This window comes from Strix aluco, chromosome 11, assembly GCF_031877795.1.
Source record: "Strix aluco isolate bStrAlu1 chromosome 11, bStrAlu1.hap1, whole genome shotgun sequence".
NCBI classification, from domain to species: Eukaryota; Metazoa; Chordata; class Aves; order Strigiformes; family Strigidae; genus Strix; species Strix aluco.
Genome location: NC_133941.1, coordinates 20,760,639 through 20,778,668, shown reverse-complemented (window position 1 = coordinate 20,778,668; position 18,030 = coordinate 20,760,639). Strand labels below are relative to the sequence as shown.

Sequence of the window (18,030 nt, the reverse complement as noted above, 5' to 3'; positions counted from 1 at the left end):
ATACACTTTAAAACCCCAAACCCAATAAGGGAAAGTTTTCCCATGTGTCCCGACACACCATCATACATGAAAAATGCATGCAGTTTCCTATTTAGTTTACACATTAGATTACAAGGCTGAATGTGGCGACTGTGTATTTAAATACCCTACTAAGCCATTTACAAGAGAGTCGCCTACCTAGGCAACTGTGGAACCCAATATGCAGAAGTCCCATATAGACTATGGACCAATCACTCCCCAAAACTTTGAGGAGAGTGAAGGAGTTTCACATTTTAACAGTTTCCTGCTTAAGTCCTCAAATTTATTAAGGCCTCTGCTAGGAAAACTAGAAAGTTGTTACTCAAATAAAACACATAATTACACAGGATCTTCTCAAGTATAGAAAACTGCAGTGAAATCCAGTACAGACCTTACATGCACACCTATTTTAGATGGGCAGAACTGAGGTATTGCAGCAATCTCTTCCATAGAGGAAACCTTTGGATATATATGCAATCAGGTATCACACATTTAAAATACAGAGTAAATTCAGGTTTCAATCCTTCCTCCAGGAGGCACAGATTTCTCTATGTTGTACTTGGGTACACTCTTATATAATCGAGGACTTCCTTATTTTAAAATACATATAAAATATTATGAGTTTGAGTACAGAGACAACAGAGTAGTCAAACAAATCTGAATGATTCTTAAACCCACTTTTTCTTTTGACAACTGTCTGAGAGCAGAGAGTGCAGTGAGCTGTTCCTCCTTTAAATTTAGCTTCAACCTCTGTGGAAATTCCTTCCAACAACGCTCCAACATTTGCTGCCTGGTCTTTCCATTCAAGTGGAAAGGGACAATGAACCTGATTTGGCTGACCCATTCTCATGACTAGTTATTAGCTTCATAGCTACAGGGAAATTACAGAAAGGAAGAACTGAGCACACATCTAAACAGAAAACACAATCCATTTCCTTTACAGCTAAGACTAGGAAGATTTTTGTGTCTGTATTAGTGCTCATCCACAGAAATGGGGTAGCTGGCTGCTGTAGCAGCTCATCTTTTTCTCGTAAGATGAGAGGTATCCAGTACTGGTACACAGACAGATGCGGTGCCCTCAGAGTCCACGTGAGGCTCTGGAGTTGCTCAGGTATCTGGTTGACATGGGATTTTTCTGAAATTAGATCATTGCCCCATTTTCAATAAAGCCTCCAAGATTCCAGGGTTGTCCCTGTTAGCAAGGACACTCCTTGAAAATTAGGACACCTGATAACCTTAAAGAAGGAGGGTAATTAGTCACATCCCTGAAACCTTTTCTCCTAAAGAAACAGTGATAAAAGTAAACTCCTATTAGAATATCATTAAATGCATTATTATGCAATACTAGTTACATAACCATGCTTTACTAACTTTGGGTATTTTCAGGCAAAAATCAGTTTCACAGACATGCCCACATATGAACATTTTAGAAAGTATGGATTGTCTCCTGTAGAGGGGATGAAAAAAGCTTTGGTCTTAGACACTTTTCTAGCTAAATTGATGAATGGCAGATTGTCTGCCAATATTTTAGATGTAACTTGAATCCTTTAAAAAAAAAAAAAAAAGTCTTTTTGAGAATCCCTTTTCAGCTAATTCCTTTCAGAGAACTTATAAATTTCATGTAAGCATTTGCAAATCCAAATATATCACCCTATCCAGACATTCAGTACAATTTGAATTTCAGCTAAAACTGCTCTGTGAATCTATTCGAAATTCAAGGATAAGCAAAATTTGACTACATAAAACATGACAACTTGCAAAATGTTGCTGTATTTCATCAAAAATAATTCTGTAATCTATTCTCCTCTATCCCTACTTTCAATAAGGAGCAGGAATAGTGATGCATTCCATGTTCTACTAAAATACTTAGTCCAATTGTACTCATTTAGAAGGTTTAGTTAGTTCAGAAACAAATGCTCTAGCTTCCAAAATAAATATTGTGCTTATTGGTGTCTAAACTCAAGTTAAAGAGAAACAAAATTCACAGCTATTATACTGGTCTGAAAGTAAGAAAATAATGTCAGAACAGTGCATGTGAAGTTCTGTCAAGGCAAAATCTGGTCCTGAATGCATTTGTAAAAGATTACATTTAAATAGAAAGGATGTAAATTTTCAATACAAGCAAAGTACAAGCATCATTATATAAAGTTCATTAGTAAGCTGCTTTTTTCTTTCCAAATATTTTCTTGTAATATTGAACATTTACTGTTATCTATGAAACTTATCCCAAAATATTGCATTTGTAATAAGCCCAAAAGTATACTATGTGACAATTGTTAATGAGAATATAAGCAATTGATTAATATTTCAGGTACAACATCATCACTAGGTAATAAATCCTGCAAAAATAGTAAGAGCTTAGTTTTTCTTTTATATACATGGTTCTATTATAATGAATCATTTCTATTATCATACTTTCTAAAATTAAAACATAGGGGACGTTTTCAAAGCAATTATCATTTGCCTTCTGGCTGTGCAAACTAATAATGGACATTCTCACTCTTACAAGCCCACATATCTGCCTTATGGCTTAAAAGTAACTCAAGTTGCTACTCATTATACACACCGCTCGTGTACCCTCCCTCAGAACACAAAATATTGTTTAGACAGCATAAAATCATCCTGATGGATAGCAAAGTATAGTGAGAAAGTTACCATTAAAAGCATTTGTCTCCCGTACCTGAAATTCTCCAACCACTGGGATTGTATTACTGAACCAAGAGATAAATTATGCAAGTGAGACACAGCTACCCATTACAGCAAGGCGGCACAAATGACCATAATATGATGTACTTACCTAAGACTAACTCCAGAGTGGTCTGAACCTGTGTTAGAAAAGACACACCTTTCCTGTGAGGGGAGCACTTTCTCTCCACCCCCTATAGATTTCTCTCTCCCTCTCCCCTTCCCTAGCTGACTGCACACTGTCTTGAGGAAGGCAGCAGGCAAGAGAAGCGCTGCACCCTTGAATGCAAAACACACAGCACAGGGCAACACAAAACGCGGAGGAGGGAACAACTGTAGGTAGTTGCTTTCTTTTATTAATAAATCCTGAAAAGTAAGATGACGTTGCTACAGTTCTCCATTCTAGATAATTTAACAGTCTCTTGCAGAATTCACTAGTTTGCAATAGAAGACAGCAAAGAAAGTGGACCGCAGGATTCATTTGCCCTGTCAGTTCCTGTGTTCCTAATTTTTTAATGCACCACGCCTACTCAAGAAAATAAAGCCTGGGCTTTGTGCACACCTCAGGGTACTGAGCCAGAAAGAAGACAGTTCTTTACTTACAAGACAGATGTAAGCATGTGCAAAATTAAGCAAAACAAGATCCACCGAAGTTAGAAGCACTTAAACTAGAAATAATGACTTTTAAGAACCACTATTAGGAAATGCTACTGGAAAGACAGAAACTGTTAGAGTTCCAACCACTGCCTCTGTTTTTACTTATTTATTTAAGTATTTTATATGAAATGGAACACTAGTAGCAAAGAAAGTCTTCACACCAAACGCAGAATATCATGCAAGTTATCTGTTATGGAAATATTCTGGAAAATAAGAGGTAGTGGATTAAGTGTGATCAAGCATAAAATGAAACGGAATCCCAGCCTCCCTCACTCTGAATCCCTCAACTACTAAAATATTACAGAAGAGGGGAGGCAACTAAGTCATTGTTCCTATTTCTCAGCTTCTCTTCAGAGATTTTGACACCATGTGTAAGCCTAGCTCTCCATTTTTGTAAAACCTGCCTAAATTGAACTGCAATGGGGTTTTTCCATGAAGAACACAAATGTATTGAACTACTATTCTCAACCTAAATCTTGGAGAGAAGGGAAAGAAAGTTCTTAACAGCTTCAATTTTAAAAAATGTCCACACACACACAAAAAAAAAGAAGTGAGCTAAGTAGTAGTAATCCACATTATAAAAAAAAAAAAATTATGGGAAAAATAATATGTAGAGGGATTTATACACACACAATTCATATTGTTTGTATGTCTGTTCTGAACATCCATCATTTACTCCTTGTTTCTCCTCATGTTAGAATGCCCCTAAACAACAAACCAGTGAGTGCATCAGCATAAAACCCAGAAGAGGTTCGGTTCTGCAGAACGATCACATCATACTGTTTTAACATTAAACACTAAATTTTCAAAACCCATTACTTTCTCACAGATCAATGTTCTATCCCATCAATAAAAGACAGAAATACGATTAGAAAAAAAAATATAAAATATCCAAAAGAATTAAAGCTTTTAGTGCCACTTTTTAAAATTATCCTCAAGTGGTATCAGTAAAAGTTACTATATTTTAATGGTGCAAATTACATTTATCACTGTCAAACTATGAAAAAGTGATGAAATTAACTGCTGATTCCTTTACATTACAGATCTTTATATCTGTAAAGCGTAACATTTTCCCCTACAGGCCTAATGAATATTTGCAATACAGTCTAGAAGAATTACACTGTTGTATTTAAAAATAGGCATTGTTGGACTTTTACCTTAGAAGATCAAATTCTACAAGTTAATGGGTTCTTGACTGATCAGAACTTAAAGTAGTATTTCACATGTATAGACCCTCCATAACAGCACAGTTGAGGTGAAGAACAAATAGTCCCAGATTCTTGGTTTTCTGAGTGTAAAGAAAATACTAGAGATAGCTTCACCCAACTATTACAATAAATTGTTAAAATCTAGGTAATTAAAACACTTTAAAATATTACAGAAACTATATAACCTGTTAAAAAACATTTGAGGCATGCAAATGATCCAAAATAGAACAAAATTATACCTTAACAAGAAAGCAGTATGTGCAACACCCATAAAATATTTTTCTTAAGTACTGAGAAGAAATTGCTGTTAGTAAGATGACTCGTTTCTTAAGTCAAAGTGATAAATATGATCAAGATCTGTATGTTAGGACTCAGCCTAAGTACCTATTTAAAAATTATGGACTTTTAGTCATATTTCATAGCCAATCAAAAACTTGAACAAGAAAGCACTGATACCATAATAAAATGCTGGTTTTCATATTCTTATAAATCCAGAACGTTATAGCAAGTCTGCCTTTTGAACGGCAGAATTAAAATACACGTTAAGCACAACTTTTACTGGTGTCCTGGAAGTGTTCTATGCTGATTTGACTAAGCATTACAAATACAGGTGTATCCTGAAATATACTTACAATTCTGTCTCATAGCTACTTACACTCCAACCCAACTTCTAAATTACAGTATATTCTGTTAATCAAAGCAGCTTGCTCAGCAACACATTTCCGTGCGTCCATAAGAAGCTCCTTTCACTCCAGTGGTACACAGCCAAACTTATAGTTCATTTCTAACTGGTTTTGCTGAAAAGTAACTCTGATTTATCAAGGATTTACACATACTGTACAGCATACTATGGAGCTTATTTAGAGCAGTCAAAAAGTAACCAATAAATATACCACACAATTATTCAAAGCCCAAATGGCACTGTGACCTGCACAAGTACAGAGCACACTAAGCACAGTCAGCCAAAAATGCAACTGTGTCCATACAGATGAACAATGAGTGCTTGGAGTTCGCGGGGGGAAGAGCGTATCAGTAGTAGCTCCAACATAAGCAAAAGGTAAATGTCATCTCAGGGCAAACACTGTTGGCACTATAATTTTTATACAAATAAACACTTTAAAATGTAACTGCCATTTTCAAGAACATAGGTGTTTACTAGTAGCCACTCTGAACCTGAGCAGAGGAGTCTAAAATTAAGAATTAAAGTAACTTATTTACCTTACCTTTATGATACTTTCCATCCTGAATAACTCTGGAATTGTTTTATCTACATTTACAGAGAGAAAAAATGTCAATTGGAGTGGGGAGTATTTATTTATTTATTACTATGGTGATCAATTCAAAAAGCCAAATATCTACGCTGGGGAGTGATTAAGAATTATAGAAACAAAATGACAGAAGTTTGGTTCACAGGGTAGGAAATGGAAATTCAAGACCATTCCAAGATATTACTTCAGGAAAGTTGCTTTTGCCACTGCTCTAACATTTGCATGAAGCTCAGAGTAACCGAACGCTATCTTCACACTATATTACAAAAATTGTTTTTGTTAGCCAGATATATACCCATTTTCCTGTATATAAATTTAAGTTACTGGCCTAGATAATGTTGATGACACATAGAATATTGTTTCTTGTCCAAGTATTTTGTAACAAATCGGTAACATCAGATTTTTATTTTAAAGGTCTATGTAAGATAAGATACAATAAGGCTATATGATATGACAAGTCATTGTAGACAAGGTTCAAGGTAAGAGTGTAATTTCAGGGAATGAATAAAGAACGGAGATGATGGAAGGCCAGTGGGGGGGTATCTGTTGCTTGGGGGAAGGGCACAAACACTGCTAGTTTCTCAAGCCATAAAATACTTTCAATATTTTCAGCAATATTTTAAAATCTACAATCTCATTCAAAAAAATGCAGAAGAAATAAGAACTAAATGAATCACAAAACTGAGAAACAATTAATTTGGCAAAGAGTGATAGAAAATGGAGACCACCTTTACCTGTAATAACTTTAGCAATGTGGTTTCAAATTTAAGAATAAAACAGCTCATTTAAAAAAACATTTAAAAGAAACTAGGATTTTTGAACAAAAACTGTCTACTAAAAGCCTGAAAAAGCAGGTTTGATTAAATCAATATGATTGTATCTGTTACTTTCAGAGGTGACCTTTATATCAGATCTCTCATTTCTCATCTTCTGACCAAGTTTGCTTCCACCAATTCTCTGCAAGCAGAGTTGAAAAAGGCATAAGAACTATGAATTATGAAAAAAGCTACTAGGTAGGCACAACATAAGCTAGTGACCTTACAAAAAAATCACCTCCCAGCTCTGCATTTAATAAATGAGCGTCTATTGTACCTCAGTATTTCAGAGACATCTCTCCTAAACAATGTGCTACAAAATGCACGTGTAAAGGAAATTCAACCTCATCTACAGAAAGGTAAAAACAAACTCAACTCCACAGATTTTTTGTGCTATTGCAGCAGTATCTAAAACATACCACTGCAGCACATTTTTTTAGACATATAGATAGCAACTGAGCAGTAATATTTTATGAAGGTGTCAAGTTACTGCCCCCAAAGGTAACTGATAAGTGCAAGACAGCCATTATGTCTCCAGATTTTAAAGACAACTGCAAAAACCTACAACACCATCATTACAATGCAAACTAATGTACAAACACAAATGTTAAAAACCCTATGTCTTTATGCAGGTTGAATATATTTCACATCATGAACGATGCCCCCAAGGGCAGTGGTATGAGGAGGTATTCACTAAATCTCACTCCTACAGCAACTTCTTTGCTATAGTTTGAAAACTACATGCAGAAAGCCAGGTAGCAGCACTCTCCCCTTCTCCCTGTGCCAATGAGGAACTGAGCCAATATTATGTTACAGGAAAATAGGGCATCGGGAGAAATTTTTTTTGCCATAAACTTAGGCACATAAGCAAGACAAAACACTCTTGCTCCATTGATTTCTAGATCTGTACCAATTTGAACTCATTAAGGGGCAGGCCCCAGAATCTGACCCAACAATATCTTCATTATGTTTTATTAATCACTTGCTGTTAGCAATTTTCAAGCCAGAATAATATAAAGTAATAAAATGGGAACAAACAAACTGGATCTATTTCATAGTCTCCATAATCTACACACCTCTTTTACCTGTAAGATTGTCCAATGTCCATAATACAGTTTGGTCAGTATCAAATCAAACATTCTCTCAAGCAACTTTATTGGTCTAAATTCACCCAAATGCATCTGACATGACAAACCTTTCCATAATACAAGAACAGATTTTTCTGCTTGAGAAGAAAGTTTCAAAAGTAAATGCTTTCTACTTTTTAAGGCTCTGTAACAGATTTTGTTTCAGAAGAACCACAGTCTTTTTCTGTAATTCATCTGCTTTTTAAGCAGGTAGAACAGCAGAAACCTAAGTTGCAAAACCCCTTTCAACCTCAGTAAAATTATCATTTAATTACATGCTATGTTAGATCTCCTAAGCAAAGAGATTTAAATATTATATTTGTGTACTTTTGAGCTCAGACTGTTCTCACAGTCTGAACTCATTCCCCACTATGTTTTTTCTGCAATTACGACAATGAAAATATACAAACTATAATAAGAAAGTCCCAAATGTCTGACCAAAACGCAAACACAGCTTTAAAAATATCTTCCTCTCATTTAAGGAGTACTAATCTCAGATAACAAACCCTCTCTGGAATGAGTTAAGTAGGAAGTTCCCATAATTTACATGTTAAAACTGTTATACTCCGATCCCAACTACAGAATCAGCACCGCATGTACTCATATACCAGAAAATTCAAAGTGAGACTCTGTTTTCATAATCCAAACACAAGCAGGGCTCATCTGGGTTGAACACATAAAAGTCAAAGGCACATAAGACACCTGATAGAAATCCTCCTATACTAGTGCCTGAGAAGTCAGGAGCTTGGCATGTAATGCACAGCTCATCCCGCCTAGATTTACAAGAATAGCTGGAGCTGTGCAAGCTGTTGAAAGGTTTCAGATTCCTCTCAAAGCTTTTAGCGACCGTAGAAGACATGCAGCTTACAAAGCCGCTAAGCCCTATGATGCTAACTTGCAAACAAATATCTCCTAAGAAACTTAAACAGTAGCTACGCGCTGAACAGTTACACAGTGTTCAGATAAATGAAGACTGAAAAGCAAATCTGCATTTTTTGACATCTGCTTTGGTTTTGGTATGAAGTGCCAGTTACATTATAAGAAAGAAAGCCTGACCTTTTTAATGAGGATTAAAAAACAAAACAAACCCAAAACACCCACACAGGATAAAAAACTAAGGCAAACTTTTTAACAAATCATTTAGCAAAAGAGAATTTACAACTGGTTATATTACTGGTAATTACACAACATATGTAATTTCTGGAAAAGTATGTTTTGCAGTTCAGTAGGGCAACAGTTCTACTTAAAATATTTACATTTAACTGATAAGGGAGCCTAACTGCTGGTAACCCTTCAGCAAGTGCAGTACAACTGCTTCTTCAAACACACTGCTTAAGCTTTCACCAGTCTTTGCACTTTGAAGTACTGGGACATTTAGTTGCCAGATCAGATATAACCAAGACTCACAGCGTCCCTACTGTGGTCCTTTATATTTTACAGATTCAGAGTGACGGCTGTTTAATAAATTCTTGTATTGCCTTGAAATTCAGGCACATCACTAAAATCATTAAATAGAAGTCATCAAAATAGAAATTTTTCTCTTTTTTTCTCAGAGCACCAAGGGCCAGAGATATCACAAAGACTACACTATTTTCACAGACTGTTTATCTGAATTCATATAGAAGCCATCCTGCAAGGATAAGAAGACCTAGAAGAGTTTGTGTAACTACCATCAGTACAAAGCATTTTCTAAAGCTAAATGTAGCCTTTAGAACTCTCCTTTCAGACTCCTTAAAGACATTCATACCCAAAGATTTTTCAGAAGATGAAGCAGGAAAATAAAGAAACAGATTATTTACTCTTATCCAAATTACAAGATCTCTCAGGTTAAAAAAGTATATCCCATACAGGCATTACTTCATAAATTTATGAATGTTTTTATAATTATCATTCAAGCACCATTTTATCATGGTAGTACTACACCACTAATGCCAAAATCTCAGAATGCTTTCTTCAGAGCCACTTTTCAAACCATTTCTTGTTTACGAGAAGTGACCTGAGAAATAGATCATGGGTCATGGGAAGATATTCTGCCCCAGTGACACATTAATGCAAATTAGCAAAAGGAGAGATTTATTCTTCATTCCTCACCAGTGTCTTATCTTGCATCAAATCATCTGCTTCAGTGGAAGGCGGAAGCCACTCAGCAGTCTGAAAATTTGAATATTATTGGTCAAGCAGAACCTAAACTATATGTACTTAACACAGAATTAAAACATTACCTCTTCTAAGTATGAAACAGTACAAAGAAAAGTCATTCTTCAAATTTCAGACTGACTCGAGCAAAATGTACATGTATGAAGATAGGAAACATTGTGCATCTGTAAAAATAACACCAATCTCTTCTGCTAGTGATTGCTACTCAGTGTGAGTTTAAGAACAAGCACTGTGTGTAATAAGGTTTCAGCATTGCACTCTGGACTGAGTTAATTTTCACTTCACCAGGTGGAATTCAGAAATGCCCAAGACGATCATTTCTTGCTGAGATTTGAGATTAATGTGAATCCAACCATTCCATACTAATGACTAAAAATTCAGCATGTTAATAATATAGTTTATTTTGCTCCTATTTATGCCCCCAGATTAAATTTAATCCATATTTGTATTAGTTGCATGAGTATCTTAGTAAAAATTAGAAATAGAAAAGAAAATGCTGAGCAATGTTATTTTAAAATAATTTTGGAAATCTCAAAAAAAGGATCACTCTCCAGTAGAGAAACTTCAATAGTTACAAACATTATGAAAATACAAGATAGCAATTCTCAAAAATTCACTTCACTTTTTGTACAGCATTTTATATTTTTGTAAATTTGTGAAAATGATTTGTAGAACAGCTTAAAACATCACAAAATTGAAGTAATACCTTTAGCTTATAACATGTACAACAGAAAGTAATACTGAAAAGTAGAAGCTTTACCATTACCAAGAACACTTAAGCATAAAACATTTGTAAATACCTTTAAATTTATTTATAAATTATGAGTGGGTGTCTTTGATATGGGCAGCTTTTACAAGCATCAGTGAACTGTATTAATGTTTTTTATATTTAATCTTAAGCACAAAAAGGACAAAAATAAGACAAGACAGTGTTGAACAGGAAAATCTATTTCTGAAGATATTCTCGTCTTTGAATCACAAACTCAACATGAGAAGCAGTTCAAGACAATTCATACAGGCCTGTATCCCTTCCACAGCAGTAAACTGACAGAAATTCTCTCACAATGGCCTGAAGGAACCCTCTTCACAATTCTAATATGCATTGGGGTGGATTTTTCTTCATTGAAAGAACATTTTAGCACAGAGAAAAAGATTTTAAAATGTGCTGAAAAGATCTGCTATTTTTACTCCATGACAGAAAACTGTTATTTTGCAAACTATTGAGCTTGTCTGGGTAAAAATAATCTCTATTAAAATAACACAAAAAAAATATCCTAACACATGACTTGAAAACTAGTTACCTTGGTCCTGGGGCAAATTTTTGGTTCTGGTCATAGGATTCGTAATGTCTTACTTAGGCTCTGGTCCAGTAATTTGCCTCTAATTTAGAAGAAAAACAAAACAAAACCAAAACTGTCCTCTGTTGCACCCTCAGCAAACTCAGAACACATTCGCACAATAAGCTTACATGTTAAAACTGAAATGCAGAACTGCATCTAGATCACTCATCGCTGATACATGCCAATTTAACAGCGGATTTTTTTTCCAACACTGAACTTGTGCCTACACTGTTTAAAAAACAAACACCAAAATTTGTCATATTTGGCCCTTCTTATTCTATACTACCAGGAAAGAAAATAGACAGCAAAGGTGAAACTGTTACTTCCCACCTTAGTATGAAAAATCATGGGTTTTAACCTTTAGAAGTTCTCACCGAACAAAAACGTTGGCTGCTCTTTGGGTATCGTGTTATATCATACCTGTGTTTTTCAGGAAAATAAAAGTAATCTTTGAAAAAAAATAGTGTGACAAACTACCAAAAGAAAGACTAAATATCAAAGTCATACCATTTGTACCTCTTCTATCATACACACACAAAGCACAGAAATTTTGGTTGTAGGTTTCAAATAACTATTTAGTGCCATTTTTTATTTTTTATTATACTATATTAGGAACTGTAAGGAACACTGCCTTCACAGTCAGCATTGTAAACTACATTCTCCTCTGTGTAAATTACATAAAATCTTGAACTTCACAAATTGTTTCTATTGTAAATTTGAAACCAGCAAAGATGCTCGCTGGAATTGTTGGCAAGAACAGTCCGCAGAGAGTTGTGCCAAAGAGACTGACTTCAAGTGCCTTTGCCCCAGTTTTAAAACTGACTTCTTTTATACTGGTCTCAGCAAATACTAGAAGTTCAAAATTACAGTAAAACTCAGGACGTTCTACTGTAACTTCAGAGCCCCTTCTGAATCCATCCTGACCTGCTCACAATAGAAGAGGGAAAACAAGCAGAGGAGGGCAGGGTCCTCCTCTTACATGCAGTAAATTATGGTACAACATCCCACCAAACAGGAGTGAAAGGTCCTACACATGTTCCCCCTGCCTCCCTCCGATCATTTGGCTTCACACCTCCTGGCGCAGGAGGAGAGGCACAGTGCACATCTGCATGTGCTTCTGTGCTGGGACGGGCAGAGGGCTCTGGCAAGCACGGCTCATTAAATACTGCGCGGCTCAACGTAAGGAAAACTACAAAGTAAAGGATGCTGCTACGTATGGATGAATTTGCTGCAAAACAGATGATTGACACAAAGCCTGACATTTTTCTATTTCTAGTTCTAATTAGTTACAGAAGTGGTGCAAGCTCCTCCAATCCCTCAGTCAACCAGGGAAGTTGTTCTCTTAAGACAAAGGAGTAGATTCAGTATTCCAGATCACTTTGATTCCTAGATTGGGGGAGTGGGGGTTTGCTTGTTTTGGGGTTTCTGCAGAACTGGAATAAGATTCTCCTTAAACAATGAAATAGTTGTAGAAGTATTTCTAGTGGCCTGTTTCAAATGTTGAAATTTTGAGAGCCAGCTACTCCAAAGCTGCTCACAGTAGTAAAAATGTTCCTTGGACCTTATTATCCCATTTCTCATCTGTGTCATGAATGGGTTACAGCATTTTAACCACATGGTCACATAGCTGTTAGAAATAACATATTAAGTCAGATTTTAAAACCAATCTGTTCCCTGACAACTGATGAGAAATAAGGTCACAATTATTTGACAAAGAGGCATCCCAGGAAGTGGTAATTTCTTGTAGCACTCTTGTGCTTCCCTATATCTACCTGTCACTGCTGATCCTTAACTTGGGAGCACAGGCCTCCAGAGCTACCTCTTCTCACTGCCTTGGAGATCCGAGTTTACCATTCCAGAACTACTGTTCCTGAATAACAGCAATGATTTGGATTTGTTTCAGAATAAAAATGCCTGGTTCGCGCTTAGCTCGAAGTTTTCTGAGAGTGTTTTCATTGAGGTTTGTTCCCTACATTAACTTCAATGATTTTGCATTTACTTTATTTGGACTAAAATATTTTCATTCTGTTTCTCTTTTCTGGTTGATTCTGCCCACCTTCTTGATGAAAATCTGAAAATGTGAAGATCTTGTATGCTCTTGAAGTACAAGAATGATGATTTTTTTTGATTTCTCTTTAAACATTGTAGGTACCAGTCCAGTTCTGCTTCTATATTTTCAAGTGGTCAGTTGGCTTTTCTCAAATAAATAGAATGCAACCCACCATATTCTTACTTAAAGAAAAAAATTAAAATTATTTTGGGTGTTCTGAAAGGAAATGGTGCAAAATATATAAGGAGAAAGTTGCACTTGCTGTCAAGAAACAATATTGTTACATAAAAGCAGTGAAATCGGAGATTACTGAAGTGGCACAAGGACTGTGTGGTCTGGTCACCTGCTTTTCACACTGAGAAGCAGATCTTCTCACCACCCTCTTCCGCTGTATCATCTTGCCTGCTAACCTGATCCACATCTTCACACACCAAAGCCTCAGCCATGAGGGAGCAGGAGGCTTCTAACAGATGGCAATGGGTAATCTGTGCTTTGTCTTCAGCTAGTAGCACTTCTCAAGTGAGTCATGATGAACTGACAGATTTTCAAAAGACTGAGTGTCACCTGGGGACATGTCCCTCAAGGTCTGAGGAAGCCAACCTCCCTGGTATTCCGTTTGACCCTGGGGCTGACCTCATGGGCATAGGGAGCAGGAGGTGTTGGGAATCACCTATTTAAAGCTCATTACAATATCAATGTCAAACTCAAAGGAACTGCCAAATCCACTTAATCCTTGGGGCTGAAAACACACCTTCCAAACTGAAAGCATATTTATCTCAATCTTAGTTAAGCAAAATTGACTACTTTTTTCTTCTCCTTAATCTCTGGAGTTACTGCTCAGTTAACTTGAAAACTGTTATACCCTGCACAGCACCTCTTCATTTTACTCTATTTATACACCACTTGATGGTTCTTCCATGTTTGCTTCCCACATCAGAATGAATTACCAATAAAACATTGCTGTAATCTGTTTACTACATCCTGTTCATCCAGTTTTGATTGTACTAAACATCCGTAACAGTTTAGACATTCTTTATGTAATAGGGCTGGGACAGTAAGACTTACCATGCCTGAGTGCACACAAGCCTAAAACTAGTCTTCCACAATTCACAACCCACACCCCATTTGAGCTTCATTTATATTTTCAATTAAGAAATTGATACTTCAATTCCTATATGTAGGGGACACATATTCCATGTATTTGCCTCTGAGAGCGTAGTTCTTACAGGAAGAAACACAAAACACACCTTTTATTTCTGTTTTTGCAACTTTAACATAGTATTGAGTTTCGATCTTTCCTTGAAACGGCCTTACTAATAAGAAAGTGAATGCACAGTAATATATCTTGTTTCTGGCTGGAAAAGCCATTCAGTCACCGTTGTTTATTGTTCCAAGGAAGTCGTAACCATAGACACCATAACTTCAAGGAATTATTGCCAGTACTCAATGAGGTACATTTACTGAAAGAATAAGCAAATAGATCTAATACACTTCTCTTTCACACAATACTTTGGTAATTTAAAATGTCCACATGGGGCATACTGATCGATACAGTATGAAAAACCATCATGATGCCTGTACTCCCTTGCACTGTAATGTAGATTGCATCCACTTTTTAAATTAAAAGTGTTCTTTTTCCTGTGAATAATGCTTCTACACTTCAAAAAAGTAGCATACTCTGGCTCCAGGAAGACCTTATTGTGGTCTTTCAGTATATAAAGGGGGCTTATAAGAAAGACAGAGACTTCTTACCAAGGCCTGTGAGAAGACAAGAGGCAGCAGTTTTACACTGAAAGAAGGTAGGTTTAGATTGGACGTAAGCAAGAAACTCTTCCCTGTGAGAGTGGTGAGACACTGGCACAGGTTGCCCAGAGCAGCTGTGGCTGCCCCCTCCCTGGAAGGGTTCAAGGCCAGGTTGGACGGGGCTTTGGGCAACCTGGGCTGGTGGAAGGTGTCCCTGCCTGTGGCAGGGGGTGGGACTAGATGGGCATTAAGGTCCCTTCCAACCCAAACCTTTCTATGATTCTATCTCCTATATGAACTCTGTGATGAGGTTTTCATACTGATCAGAAAACAAACAAACAAAATTATAAATTAATTTTGGACATTATCAAAGTGTGAAGTCGTGGCTAAAACAAGACTATTACATTTAGAACCTGAAAAAAACAAAACACAAGCATTAAACCACCTACTCAAATGTGTCATTATATATCCATGGGTGCAGAAAAGTAACTACAGTAAAAAGTTATACTAGCTGCTACTGCTCTGTCAAGAATCTCTCACTTGAGGGATCTTTAGAAATCATTTAAGAATAGAACAGAAACCGCTCAGGAGAAAACCATTCTAAAGACTGAAACCTCTATAAACACTCATAAATGATGCCAATCTTTGCAAAAATATCCCACCAATAAACTTGTAAAGACAACAGATACTCTTTATGAGGGAAAGGTGCACTGTAAACCGTAAATTCAATTCAGCTTTTGATGAAAAGACATGTCACCATTTTACTTCTTTTCACTTTCTTCCTTCTACGTTGACTCTGTCAATCAGAGAGGTACAGAATTTAAACCCAGTCTGATGGCATCCCAATAAAATCTTACCGGTTCAGTCCCTTCCTTTACATAAAATCTGCATGGAGTTCACTATTTTTATTCTCTTTAATAAATCATCAGACAAAAGATCCTAACAAATTTTAAAATTCTGTTATTATTAATTCCATTACCACCAGGTAATCTGGGCTGAAATCTGGAAGCAGCAATATCTGACTTGAGGGTAAAACCCAGAAAAGGAGTTGGGAAGGGAAGCTAGCCAGCTAGACAGAAAAATAATACATCGTCTTGTCAGGAGCTGAAACCTTTCAAACACACACCACAAAATGGAACCATGAAAAAAGGACACAAATAAAACAATATTATGAGGAAATCAATAACCAGAAGTAGGACATCCATTTCTCAAACTATGCTGATTTTAATACAGCTGTTGCACAAAACATTGTATTTCCCTTCGTTTAAGTTTCTCACACAAATCCACAAAGTTATTCAAAGACTCCTTCCCATTCTTTCCCACTCAGCTGCACAAAGAATATCCGACTAGTAGGACAACAAAGACTAGAAATTTATCTAGGCCAAAAGTGAACTTCAGGAGTCAGAAATAGAAGTCTGCAAATGAGGATTTTTTTTTTCTTAGGACAAGGTCTCTCAAGAGGAAAGTTTGGTAAACCCCGAAGCAAAAGTATGATAATTTGGATGTCTGCTACACAACTGCTGTAAGTGGCAGGAACCAAGGGATGAGACAAGGTAGAGAGCTGGCATCTGTCCCTGCGGCACTGATCTCAACAAGAACCCCTTTACTCCGTATGTCTGGGGGGAAAAAAAAAAAAAATTTAGGTCCTTCAAGCCCGTCCATCATCTGCGCTTCTTATGTTGCTGTTAAATGCCCATTTTTGCTTTGAATTACCTGATGACCTGCTTCACAGAAGTCCAGAATAAATTTTCTGAAAGGCTGCAGTAGCCTAGATGACACAGGGTTTTGTCGTCCTCACAGTGTCATTCATACTGTTTATTTTCTCTACATAATTGTTGTATCTGTGGGTGTAACGTGGTTGACACAGACAGCGGGTTTCAGAGAAGAGGAAGATGCTACCACGCTGACGTCTCCTTTTTCTGCGATACAGCAATTAGACAAAGTTGCAGCCTTCCATTTACAGAGTCAAGGGAGATGTTAAGCACACAGAAAATAAGAGTCTTCCTTCCAAGGCAAGCTGCCCATGTCTGACCTTACTCTGCGAGACACTGGAACCAAAACCACCCACAAATCCACACAGCAGTACCAGGATGGTCTAAAAGCAGGATACACGTGGCAAGCCTTCCCATGACCAGTTCTGTGAGCCAGCGCACTGAAGCCAACAGGCAGTTAGAAGCCAGCCCCTAAGGGCTCATTTTCAGTGCTACATTGTTTATCTATTCAGCAAAAGTATTTCAAAAAGAAAATACACCAAACTAGAAAGATGCGTAAAGAGAATTATAACTATACACCACGCTTGATGGTACTGAAAATCATTTGCCCCTTAAAACAATTCCCCCAAACCGCCATTGTTAACAAGCTTAATTACCAAATCCATTCTTAAGGCTTTTCCTTCCCATTGCCAGATGGCATATTTTTCACCATGTGCCTTAAAACAGACATCCAGCCAGAGAACTTATGCCTACACCATTGCTTTTCCAGTTGGACCAATACTGAAAGTATAATTTATCATTTCACATCTGAGAAAAAAATTTCCAACCTTCTAGGTCGGGGGTGGGAGAGAGTACTACATCTCACTCATAGTTTATAGCTGGTGTATTTGCTATTTTAGACAGATAAAACGGAAATAAGTAAATTTGCCTGTACTAGCTCTGCGGTGAACTCTCCACAGGTTCATTGGAAAATGATACAGCACTCCAGTGACTAGCACTGAGATTTAATTCAAAGGCGTCACAATGGCAGCTGCACCCTGATTTCAGAAATAAACTTCCACTGAGTGAGAGATCACTACAGGCAAAAACTTGAAAAGTGTTGTTGTTGGGCAAGAAAACATAAGGGTTGTATTAAATATTAAGTAACGCTCTCATTTAAACACACAATCTTTTCATTTTTCATGCTATTATTTTACAAGATCACTCTTCACTTGATGAATAGGACCATGTAAACACAGGTCTAAGCAGAT

At 36.7% G+C, this 18,030-nt stretch overlaps 1 protein-coding gene across 8 annotated transcripts in view; it reads right to left on the bottom strand.

Moving 5' to 3' along the window:
* The window catches only part of ATP2B2 (ATPase plasma membrane Ca2+ transporting 2), a 431,184-nt gene that overhangs the window by 212,542 nt on the left and 200,612 nt on the right, over window positions 1–18,030 (bottom strand). Inside the window, exon 1 of one of the 8 annotated variants that reach the window (XM_074836601.1) lies at window positions 9,870–9,887. The exons of the other annotated variants lie outside the window; for them this stretch is intronic. The gene's annotated coding sequence lies outside the window, so the exon portion shown is untranslated. Of the gene's footprint in view, window positions 1–9,869; window positions 9,888–18,030 lie in introns of those variants that run through there. 8 annotated transcript variants of the gene reach the window in all.